The sequence below is a fragment of the Nicotiana sylvestris genome, chromosome 3, assembly GCF_000393655.2.
Source record: "Nicotiana sylvestris chromosome 3, ASM39365v2, whole genome shotgun sequence".
NCBI classification, from domain to species: Eukaryota; Viridiplantae; Streptophyta; class Magnoliopsida; order Solanales; family Solanaceae; genus Nicotiana; species Nicotiana sylvestris.
Window position 1 is genome coordinate 70,753,912 of NC_091059.1, and position 13,855 is coordinate 70,767,766.

A 13,855-nucleotide genomic window follows, 5' to 3' on the forward strand; every position below is an offset into this window, starting at 1 on the left:
CCCATCCGAAACACACCCGATCCCTCGGGGCTTAAAACCAAACATACGTACTAAATCAATAATACCATACGAACTTATCCGTGCGATCAAATCGCCAAAATAACCTCAATAACAACGAATTAAACCTCAAAATCAATGAAATATTTCAAAACTTCTTAAAGCATCAAACTTTGCATTTACGGTCCGAATCATGTCAAACAGATTCTGTTTCTTACCAAACTTCACAGAGTTATCGTAAACCACATATAAGACCTGTATCGGGCGCCGAAACCAAAATACGGGCCCGATACCAACATGTCCTAATCAAAATTTATTTAAAAATCCTTTAAACAATTTCAGAAAATAATTTTCTTTAAAAATTCATTTCTCGGGCTTGGAACTTCGGAATTCGATTTCGGGCATACGCCCAAGTCCCATAATTTCCTACGGACCCTCAGGGACCATCAAATCACGGGTCTGGGTCCATTTACCCAAAACGTTGACCGAAGTCAAATTAATTTATTTTACAGTCAAAACTTATCATTTTTCATGGATTTCCACATTTAGGTTTCCGGCTACGTGCCCGGACTGCGCACGCAAATCGAGGCGACACTAAATGAGGTTTTCAAGGCATCGGAACATAGAATTTAATTTAAAAGCAACTGATGACCTTTTGGGTCATCACATTCTCCACCTCTAAAATAATCGTTTGTCCTCGAACGGACAGAAGAAGGAAGTACCTGAGTCAGGGAAAAGATGGGGATAACAGCTCTGCATATCGGACTCGGACTCCCAGGTCGATGCCTCAGGAGGCTGACCTCTCCACTAAACATGAATAGAAGGAAAACTCTTCGTTCTCAACTGACGAACCTGCCGGTCTAGAATAGCTACCGGCTCATCCTCATAAGACAAGTCCTTGTCCAACTGGACAGTGCTGAAATCTAACACGTGGGATGGATCGCCGTGATACTTCCGAAGCATAGACACATGAAACACTGGATGCAAGACTGATAAGATCAGCGGCAATGTAAGTCTATAAGCCACCTCTCCCACTCGATCAAGAATCTCAAATGGGCCAATGAACTTAGGGCTAAGCTTGCCCTTCTTCCCAAATCTCATCACGCCCTTCATAGGCGACACTCGAAGCAATACCCGCTCACCAACCATGAAAGCCAAATCTCGAACCTTGCGGTTGGCATAACTTATTTGCCTGGACTGATTTGTACGAAGCCTATCCTGAATAATCCTAACCTTGTCCAAGGCCTCCTAAACCAGATCCGTACCCAACAACCAAGCCTCTCCCGGCTCATACCATCCAACCGGAGACCGACATTGCCTACCATATAAAGCCTTATAAGGAGCCATCTGGATACTCGACTGGTATCTGTTGTTGTAGGCAAACTCTGCTAAAGGCAAAAACTGATCCCACGAGCCTCCAAAGTCAATGACACAAGCTTGGAGCATATCCTCCAAAATTTGAATAGTCCGCTCGGACTGGCCGTCCGTTTGAGGATGAAGTGCTGTGCTCAACTCAACCCGAGTGCCCAACTCTCGCTGAACTGCTCTTCAAAAGCGTGAGGTAAACTGCGTACCTCGGTCTGAAATGATAGACACGGGCACACTATGAAGGCGTACAATCTCCCGGATATAGATCTCACCTAACCTCTTAGAAGAATAGGAGATTGCCACAGGAATGAAATGCGCTGACTTGGTCAGCCTATCGACAATGACCCACACTGCGTCTAACTTCCTCCGAGTCTATGGGAGTCCAACAACGAATTCCATAGTGACCTGCTCCCACTTCCACTCGGGAAGCTCAATCCTCTGAAATAAACCACCAGGCCTCTGATGCTCGTACTTAACCTGCTGACAATTCAAACACCGAGCCACATATGCAACGATATTCTTCTTCATTCTCCACCAACAATAATGTTGTCGCAAATCTTAATACATTTTTGCGGCGCCCGGATGAATAGAGTACCGGGAGCTATGGGCCTCCTCTAAAATCAACTCCCGAAGCCCATCCATATTTGGCACACAAACGCGACCCTACAATCTCAAAACTCCATCATTATCTAAGGTAACCTTCTTGGAACCTTCGCGTTGCACCGTGTCTCTAAGGAAACACAAGCAGGGATCATCATACTGCCGATCACGAATATGATCCAATAAAGAAGAACGAGCAACCGTGCAAGTAAACACACGACTACGATCAGAAACATTCAACCTCACGAAATGATTGGCCAAGGACTGAACATCCAAAGCAAGCGATCTCTCACCGATTGAAATATAACTGCCCATACTAGCTGACTTCCTACTCAAAGCATTGGCCACCACATTGGCCTTTCCTGGATGATATAAGATAGTGATATCATAGTTTTTCAACAACTCCAACCACCTCCTCTGCCTCAAATTCAACTCCTTTTGCTTGAACAAATACTGAAGACTTTTGTGATCCATGAACACCTCACATGCCACGCCATACAGATAATGCCTCCAAATCTTCAATGCGTGAACAATGGCTGCCAACTCCAAATCATGAACCAGATAGTTCTTCTCATGAATCTTCAACTGTCGCGAAGCATAGGCAATGACTTTGCCATCCTACATCAACGCTGCACCAAGCCCAATACGAGATGCATCGCAATAAACTGTATAAGGTCCTGAACCTGTGGGCAAAACCAACACCAGTGCCATAGTCAGGGCTGTCTTGAGCTTCTGTAAGCTCACCTCGCACTCGTCTGACCATCTGAACTGGGCACCCTTCTGAGTCAACTTGGTCATCGGGGCTGCGATAGATGAGAACCCCTCCATGAACCGACGATAGTAGCCTGCCAATCCCAAGAAACTCCGAATCTCTGTAGCTGATGATGGTCTAGGCTAGTTCTTGACTGCCTTAATCTTCTTCGGATCAACCTGAATACCCTCTACTGATATAACATGACCCAGGAATGCAACTGAACTCAACTAAAACTCACACTTCGAGGACTTAGCATATAACTGATTATCTCTTAGAGTTTGAAGAACCACTCTGAGATGCTGCTCGCGCTCCTCCTGACTGCGGGAATAAATCAAAATATCATCAATGAAGACTATCACGAATGAGTCCAGATAAGGCCTGAACATTCGGTTCATCAAATCCATAAAAGATGCTGGGGCATTTGTCAACCCGAATGACATAACCAAAAACTCGTAATGTTCGTACCGAGTGCGGAAAGTTGTCTTAGGGACATCGGATGCCCTAATCCTCAACTGATGGTAGCCAGATCTCAAGTCAATCTTCGAAAATACCTTGGCACCCTGAAGCTAATCAAACAAATCATTCGTCCTCGGTAATGGATACTTATTCTTGATTGTAACTTTGTTTAACTGCCGGTAATCAATACACATTGTCATCGACCCATCCTTCTTCTTAACAAACAACACCGGCGCACCCCAAGGCGAAACACTAGGTCTAATGAAACCCTTCCCAAGCAAGTTTGGCAACTGCTCCTTCAACTCTTTCAACTCAAGCGGGGCCATACGTTACGGCGGGATAGAAATGGGCTGAGTGCCCGGAGCCAAATCAATGCAAAAGTCAATATCCCTGTCGGGTGGCATACCCGGCAGGTCTGAAGGGAATACCTCAGGAAAATCACGAATAATGGGCACAAAATCAATAGAAGGAACCTCAACTCTAGAATTACGAACATACGCCAAATAGGCCAAACACCCCTTTTTGACCATATGTCGAGCCTTCACATAAGAGATAACACTACGGGTAGAATGACCAGGAGTCTCTCTCCACTCTAAACAAGGCAAGCCCGGTAAAGCTAAGGTCACAGTCTTGGCATGACAGTCCAAGATAGCGTGGTAAGGTGATAACCAGTCCATCCCCAATATAATATCGAAGTCGACCATGTCCAGAAGCAACAAATCTACTCGAGTCTCAAGACTCCCAATCACAACTATACAAGAGCGATGGACTCGATTTACCACAATAGAATCACCCACCGGGGTATACACATAAACAGGAACACTCAATGAATCACTAGGCATAACAGATACATTGCAAAATAAGATGATACGTACGAGTATGTAGACCCTAGATCAAATAACACTGAAGTATCTCTATCATAAACCAGAACAATACTTGTGATAACTGCATCTGAAGCCTCAACCTCGAGCCTGGCTGGAAAAGCATAACATCCGGGCTGGTCCCACCACCCTGGACTACATCTCTGGGATGGCCTGCAGTTGGCTGGCCTCTACCTCTATCGGTCTGAGCTCCACCTCTAGAACCTTTACCTCCACCTCGAGCACCTCTAGCTGGCTGGGTGGGTTGTGGAACACCTGGTGCCTAAACCATAGCACGAGAACCTTGTTGTTGCAACTGAGTACCCACCAATCTCGGACAAGCCCTCCTGATATGACCATACTCACCACACTTATAGCATCTACCTGAGTGCTACGACTGAGGAAACTGAGACTGACCCTAGCAACCAGAATGACCACCCCAAAAACTCTGGAGCGGTGATGCACTGATAGGAGCTGGTGGTGCACTGTAGGGCTGTTGATCAGAATACTGCATGTGAGAACCATGGCCACTTGAAGAACCGTGAGAAACTTGAACTGCTGACTAAAAGGGCCTAGGAGGATGGCCTCTACCATACAAATCCCTGCCTCCAGATGAGGCACCACTGAATCTGCCTGAATGATGGGGCCTCTTATCCGACCTATGACCACTTCCCTGCGACATAACCATCTCTACTCTCCTAGCCACATTAGCTGCCTCCTGGAAAGTGATCTCACTCCCAGCCTCCCTAGCCATCTGAAGATGAATCGGCTGAATAAGACCATCAATAAACCTCCTCACCTGCTCTCTCTCGGTAGGAAGTATGACAAGAGCATGACGAGCCAAGTTGATGAATCTGGTCTCATACTGGGTAACATTCATGGAAACTTGCTGGAGACGCTCAAACTACCTCCGATAGACCTCTCTCTGAGTGATGGGGAGAAACTTCTCCAGAAATAGTTGTGCAAACTGCTCCCAAGTCAAGGCTGGCGATCTGGCTGGTCTAGCCAAACAATAATCTCTCCACCAAGTCTTGGCGGATCTAGACAAGCGAAAAGTGGCAAAATCGACCCCATTGGTCTCAACTATCCCCATGTTCCGGAGAACCTCATAACAGCTATCTAAATAATCCTGTGGATCCTCAATAGATGCACCGCTGAAAGTAGTAGTGAAGAGCTTGGTGAACCTATCCAGCCTCCACAAAGCATCGGCAGACATAGCTGCTCCATCCCCGGTCTGAGCTACCACACCCGGCTGAACCGCTGGAGTCTGAATCTGGGGAGCTACCTGCTCCGGAGTGTGAGTAGCAGGAGTCTGGGCTCCTTCTCTAGCCTGAGAGACGGCTAGTGCTACAGGAAGCAAGCCTGCCCAGGTAACACTCTCCATAAGGCCCACTAGACAGACCAGAGCATCCTGAAGAACTGGGGTGGCAATAAACCCCTCTAGGACCTGAGCTGGGCCCATCGGAACTGCTGGTGCAGGAACCTCATCGTCAAAGTCAACCTGAGGCTATGCCACTGGTGCTGCTGCTCGGGGCTGAGCTCTACCCCTACCTCGGCCTCTAACACAGCCTCGACCTCGCCCTCTACCCCTCGTGGGAGCTGCTGTTGGGGGCTCGGACTGCTGAGCAGTGGATGAGAAAGCGCATGTTCTCACCATCTACGAAATAATAGAGTACAAATTCAATTAGCATTGAGAAACCAAACCGCACGACAAAAAGAACAAATGTGAAGTTTTTCCTAACTTGGTAGACTCTGGAGGATAAATACAAACGTCTCCGTCTCGATCCCTCAGATTCAACTAAGCTTGTCCGTGAATTGTGAGACCTATGTAACCTAGAGCTCTGATACCAACTTGTCACGATCCGGATTTCCCACCCTCGGGGGTCATGATGGCGCCTACTCATAGAAGTTAGGCAAGCCACGAAATATAGAAATTCTAACTCTTTCATTTTAATCCTTTTAACAACTTGAATCAATAGGTAATCAACAATTTAAAGATTAGCGATAATAGAATAAGCGGAAGACTTAAATAGCTAAAAATGATCAAAATCAGTACTACAGTGCCAATATACTCCTCTACCCGGAATCTGGTGTCACAATATTCACAGACTGTCTATGAGTACTACATACAAATGTCTGAAAAAGGAAATACAGCCTGTCTCGAAAACATGTGAAAAATAGAACATATAAATGGATAGAAGAGAACGTCGGGCCTGCGGACGCCTGCAGGGCTACCTCGGGAGCTCTGGATGGACTGAAGGCTGGCTCCCTAAGCGCTATTGTCCCAATGCTGCTCTGATATCTGCACAGAGTGTAGAGTGTAGCATCAGCACAACCGACCGCATGTGCTGGTAAGTGCCTGGCCTAACCCCGGCGAGGTAGTGACGAGGCTAGGACCAGACTCCAGATAAACCTGTGCAATTATATATATATATATATACACACAATGGAAAAGAAATATAGAAATAAACAAAGGAAAAATAAACAATTTAAATGGGAGTGGTATATGCTACGGGGGAAATATCAAGTCCAGTATAAACTAAAGAGAAATATGAGAGAACAACTCAAAATCTAAAACAAAACAATAATAACACTGTTACGGCACGCAACTTGATCCCTATCATGTAACACTATTAAGGCGTGCAACCCGATCCATTTATATCACTGTTGTGGCGTGCAACCCGATCCAATTTAACATTGTTGCGGCGTGCAACCCGATCTAATATAACATTGTTGTGGCGTGCAAGCCGATCCAATATAACATTATTGTGGCGTGCAACTCGATCCAATATAACATTGTTGCAGCGTACAACCCGATCTATATATTTAGTATTGTTTTAGCAACAACCACACCAAGAGTCCCAGCAAGGGATCAACAACAAACTACACTATCCCGGCAAGGGAGAAACAGTTATACCCAATCTCAACCCAACTTCTAATCATCTCAGCTAACACCATTACTCAATCATAAGTAAATTCCCACGAAATCAAACTAAATCCTTGCTCAATATCGGGAATTATCAATTAAAGCATCCATAATATTATTTAAGAACACAACAAACTCCAATTTTAGACTCACGATCATGCTCGACACCAACGTATAGATACTCGTCACCATGCTTATATGTCGTACTTGACAAGAAGCAAATAGCAAATAGGACACAACTCCTAATCCTTCAAGCTAAGGTTAGACCGAACACTTACCTCGAACTTCCACGGCTAGCTCAAGCCTCAAACACCACCTTTCCTTTTGAATTCGGCTCCAAATCAATTGTATATATACATAATCGACATCATAACCTCAATAAACACTAAACAATCCAATTCCAATGCTTAATTATAGCTTTCTAATCATTCTTCCCAAAAAGTCAAAAATTGACCCCCGACCCGCTTGGTCAAAACACGAGGTTCGGACCAAAACTCGATCACCCATTCACCCACGAGACCGAATGTATAATTTGTTTTCAAATCCGACCCCAAAACGAGGTCAAGTTACCAAATAATCAAAAAGCCCTAACTCTACCCAAATCCCTAATTTTCTACCCTTAATCACATGTTTTAGGCCTAGAAATCTGGTGGGTGTTGATAAAAATGGAAGAAAACAAGTCAAAGATTACTTACCCAAGAGGTTATGGTGAAGAAGTTCTTCAAAAATCGCCCAAGAGGTGTGGAGAAGATGAAGTTTATGAAAAATTGTGGAAATCCCATAATGTGTTATGTTTTTGAAACTTAAAATAACTGGGTGAAATTGGTCTTCGCGCTCGCGACAGGCTCATCGCATTCGTGATGAGTCAGGCCTGAGAGACCTTCATGTTCGCGTATGTGGGCTCGCGTTCGCAAAGAAGAAACTCCTCGAGCCTTCGCGTTCGCGTCCAGGTGGTCGCGTTCGCGTAGGGTACAATACCCCTCCCCCTGCCCAGGCTGTAAGCCTTTGCGTTCGCGACCAGGCTCACGTTTGCGAAGGGAAGACCCCTCAATTCTTCGCGTTCACGACCTGGGTTATGCGTTCGCGTAGAAGGAAATTTCCTTCAGCACAAATAACACATCGCGTTCACGAGAGTCCTCCCGTGAACGCGAAGAAGAAAGTATCAGCACACCAGAAACTTGAAAAACCTGCAACTTTTGAGTTCCAAAAACCTTCTGAAACCCATCCGAAACACACCCGAGCCCTCGGGACTCAAAATCAAACATACGTACTAATTCAATAACATCATACAAACTTATCCGTGCGATCAAATCGCCAAAATAACCTCAATAACAACGAATTAAACCTCAAAATCAATGAAATATTTCAAAACTTCTTAAAGCATCAAACTTTGCATGTACGGTCCGAATCACGTCAAACGGATTTCGTTTCTTACGAAACATCACAGAGTTATCTTAAACCACATATAAGACCTATACCGGGCGCAAGAACCAAAATACGGGGCCGATACCAACATGTTCTAATCAAAATTCATTTCAAAATCCTTTAAACAATTTCAGAAAATAATTTTCTTTAAAAATTCATTTCTCGGGCTTGGAACTTCGGAATTCGATTCCGGGCATCAAGTCCCATAATTTCCTATGGACCCTCCGAGACCGTCAAATCACGGGTCCGAGTCCGAGTCCGTTTACTCAAAACGTTGACCGAAGTCAAATTAATTCATTTTACAGTCAAAACTTATCATTATTCACAGATTTTCCTATTTAGGTTTTCCGGCTATGCGCCCGACTGCACACGCAATGGTAGAGTTATGTGCTGATAACGTGAAATAAAATAATAAAGAAAAGGAGAATATTGCAAGAAAGGGAGAGGTAATTATTATTGATTTTGAGATGAATTAAAATGAGCTAAAATCTCTCTATTTATAGGGGAATAGAGACTTAGCCATAAAGTAACAAACTCTCTGAAAGATAGACATCACTCTAAGTATAATTCTATTCATAACAGTTTTTACTTCTTTTTTTAAATTCCACTTTGCCCATGTCTTTTTTTATTTTTCTTCTCTTAATCATTCTTTTAAGTGCAAAAACTTTGAAATCCCTAAAAATAAAGTACTCATGACTTGTCTCTCTTGGCTCTGAGGCTCTCAATGGATTCAAAGCAGCAAAATCCCCGGCTCAATATTAAGTTCCGTTTTTATAAACTTTTTTGAATGACTGTTTAGTTTACTATATAGAGCGTGAGATATTTAAAACTATAAGTAATGATGCTATTATTGACCGTTTTCAAAGTATAAAAACTCGTCGAGTATAATTGTAAAGTTAATGATATTTTTTGCGAATATAGTATTAATATAGTTTGCTCATCAACTTGTCGTCACCATAAAATTTTATATAATGGAACCAAACATCTATCTTAAAGATAATAGTGTATCCATAGTATTAAAATCTTGAATACATCTCTGTATATTATATTTATATATATATATTAGGTGATTACCACTCCAGACATACTTCTCTCTATTTTCTTTTCGAAAAAGACTAAAACATTTTATGCTTCCAACATATTAATTTAAGGAAGAATAGAAAGAAATCCAGAGAAAGATATTGTGAGACCTGATAGAGATAATGAGTAGTGAGTACTATGTTCGCAAGTTATTATTCCTGTTCTAAAAGGATTGTAGGATCTCTATAATTCTTAAGGACTCAGTAGATTAGTAGGAGTTCCTCATACAGTTATCTTGAGGAATAAGAAAGTGAACCACTATAGTTGTTTGACATTTCAAAAATCAAAATTGGATTGTTACCAATAAAATAATTTTTGGTCCACGTTGCAATTACATAAGAAATAGTTCCAAAAGATCCACTAGATAGCTGCAAAGGTCACATATTAATTCTGGCTTTGATATATCATATATGTAAGAGTTCTTTCTATTAGTATGAGATCATTTTTTTATATAGGCTATTTGATTTTGGAATATTGATTGTTGACTCTATTTCTAGGCCTATTTTTGTGGTCTATGGTCATCTTCGCGAAGATTGATAAGAATAGAATCAAAGTAAATACTTGCCACAAATTTCCTTATGCTTAAGTAAAAGTGAGGGATACTAAAATTTCTGTTGAATACATCATACATCTCATATGGTGATTAATTGCTTAACTTTGCTAGCACTTCAATATAAGGATCGTGTTGGGAGTATATATGTTTAACGTGTGGTTACTTTGATTTATGTCGACTATTTTGGATACATCTTTTATTAATATGAAATTACCTTTATTGCGCATTTAGTTTTCATATTCGGTATCTGTAGAGAGACATAAGGTTGAAATCTGTAATTAACAAGGTATGGAAGAATCAAATTGGTATATTATTCTATATAGTGATACATATATATCAGGTGCTAACTAGGGAAAGAAATAAAAGAGATTCCTACAAATCTGCTATCTGTATATGGGTTATGTACACTACTTAAAAACAGTTTATGTTCATTTTGTAAAGTGTCTAGGTTTATTCTGTAACACTCCCCTTCAAGCTGGAGTATATATATTGATCATGTCCAGCTTGTTACAAAGGTAATCAACTCGAGTGCCATTCAATGCTTTAGTGAACAAATTAGCTAGCTGCTCTCCTGTCTTCACGTAGCCAGTGAAAATCAAGCTCTCCTGAATCTTCTAACGAATAAAATGACAGTCAACTTCAATATGTTTGGTTCTTTCATGATACACTGGATTTGAGGCAATATGTAGTGCAACTTGATTATCATACCAGAGTTTTGATGGAGTAGGATGCTTTAACCCAATTTTAGTTAAAAGGTGATATATCCACATTATCTCACATGTTGATTTTGACATAGGTCTATACTCGGATTCCGGACTGGACCTAGATACAACACTTTGTTTCTTACTTCTCCATGATACCAAGTTTCCACCAACAAATACACAATAACCAGTAGTAGATCTTCTATCAATCTTGGATTCAGCCTAATCTGCATCTGCAAAACAATCAATGCGAGAATGACCGTGATTGCTGTATAATATGCCAAGTCCAGGAGCTCCTTTTAAGTAACATACGATCTGCTCCAAAGACTCCCAATGTTTAATTGTGGATGCGGACATAAACTGGGTAACCATGCTCACTACAAAAGCAATATCTGGATGAGTCACAGTGAAATAGTTTAATCTCCCAACTAACCTCCTGTATCTATCCGGATCATTAAATGGATCGCCATTATCTTTCATAAGATGCAAATAGGAACCATTGGAGTACTACAAGGCTTGGCAACCAGCTTACCAGTTTCTGCTAGTAAGTCAAGAATATACTTTCTCTGAGATAGAAAAATTCCCTTCTTGCTTCTAGTTATTTCTACTTCCAATAAATATTTTAGTTGTCCTAATTCTTTTGTATGAAACTTAGTATGCAAGAAAGACTTGAGAGAAGAGATTCCTTCATAATCACTCCCTGTGATAACAATGTCATCCACATATACAACAAGGAGAATAGATCCAGCTGTTGATTGCTTGTAGAAGACAAAATGATCACATTTGCTCTTTTTCAGCCCGAATTCTTGTACTGCTTCACTAAATTTACCAAACAAAGCCCGGGAACTCTGCTTCAAGCCATATAAGTATTTCTTCAAATGACAGACCTTGCCATACTCCCCCTAAGCAACAAAACCAAGTGGTTGCTCCATATATATCTCTTTATGGAGATCACCATGAAGAAAAGCATTCTTAATAGCCAATTGATGCAAAGGCCAATTCTCAGAAGCAGTTAGAGAAATAAACAAGCAGACAGAAGTAAGTTTGGTAACTGGAGAGAAGGTGTCTGAATAATCCACCCTATAAGTCTGAGCATACCCCTTAGCTACAAGTCTGGCCTTAAGTCTCACCATAGATCCATCAGGATTAACTTTGATCGTGAAGACCCACTTGCTTCCCACTGCTTTCTTTCCACTGGGTAAATCCACTAAATTCCAAGTGTGGTTTTTCTCTAAGGCATGTAGTTCCTCAAGCATTGCTTCAGACCATCCAGGATAATTCAAAGCCTCCTTCAGACCATCCCGGGGACTCTGCTTCAAGCCATATAAGGATTTATTCAAATGACTGACCTTGCCATACTCCCCCTGAGCAACAAAACCAGGTGGTTTCTCCATGTATACCTCTTCATGGAGATCACCATAAATAAAAACATTCTTAATTTCCAATTGATGCAAAGGCCAACTCTCAGAAGCAGCTAGAGAAATGAACAAGCAGACAGAAGTAAGTTTTGCAACCGGAGAGAAGGTGTCTAAATAATCCACCCCATAAGTCTGAGCATACCCCTTAGCCACAAGCCTGGCCTTAAGTCTCGCCATAGAGCCATCAAGATTAACTTTGGCCGTGAAGACCCACTTGCATCCCACTGCTTTCTTTCCACTTGGTAAATCCACTAAATCCTAATTGTGGTTTTTCTCTAAGGAATGTATTTCCTCAAGCATTGCTTCAGACCATCTAGGATAATTCAAAGCCTCCTTCAGACCATCCCGGGGACTCTGCTTCAAGCCATATAAGGATTTATTCAAATGACTGACCTTGCCATACTCCCCCTGAGCAACAAAACCAGGTGGTTTCTCCATGTATACCCCTTCATGGAGATCACCACAAAAAAAACATTCTTAATTTCCAATTGATGCAAAGGCCAACTCTCAGAAGCAGCTAGAGAAATGAACAAGCAGACAGAAGTAAGTTTTGCAACCGGAGAGAAGGTGTCTGAATAATCCACCCTATAAGTCTGAGCATACCCCTTAGCCACAAGCCTGGCCTTAAGTCTCGCCACAGAGCCATCAAGATTAACTTTGGCCGTGAAGACCCACTTGCATCCCACTACTTTCTTTCCACTGGGTAAATCCACTAAATCCTAATTGTGGTTTTTCTCTAAGGCATGTATTTCCTCAAGCATTGCTTCAGACCATCTAGGATGATTCAAAGCCTCATTCACTGTTTTGGATATAGAAACAGAGTCTAGAGATACAGTCAAAGATCTAGATGCAGGAGACAAATGGTCGTATGAAACAAAATTAGCAATAGAATATATGTATTTGCAAGTACGTATACCTTGCGAAGAGCAATTAGAAGGTCAAGGTTTTCTGGAGGGTCAGGTGGAGGCAAATCTGATGATGAAGGAACTGGTGTAGAACATGTATCATTCGTCTGTTGCCTCCGCGAGTAAACTTGAATAATTGTCGTTCTTGCTAACACAGTTGGAGCAGGTGTTGAAGGCAGAATAGCGGATTGGTGCTCGATAGAACTAGGAGATGGAGGAACATCATCTCGTTATTCTGCCAAAGTACAAGTAACCTGATATACTAGCCAATCATCTTCCTCCCCCTAACTTGTAGAAATGGGAGGAGCATAGAAGAATGGTGTAGTATCTAAAAATACCACATCAATTGACACCAAATATTTGCCAAGTTTAGTAGAATAACACCGATACCCCTTTTGAAGGCGAGAATAGCCAAGGAAAACACACTTCAATGCCTTGGGATCCAACTTGGTAACAGATGGTCTAACATCTCAAACATAACATATGCTTCCAAATACCTTAGGTTCCACCGAAAATAATGCCTTGTTTGGAAAAAGAATACTGTAAGGCATATTACCACCAAGCACAATAGACAGCATGTGATTAATCAGAAAGCAAGCCGTAGAGAATGCATTAGCCCAGAACTGTTTAGGAACCTTCATTTGGAACAAAAGTGCCCGAGCTGTCTCAAGTAGATGCCTATTCTTCCTCTCAACAACTCTATTTTGAGAGGGTGTGTCAACACATAAAGGCTGATATAGTATACCATGTTGTTTCATGTACGACTGAAATAACTATGACATGTATTCTTTAGCATTATCACTCCTTAGAAT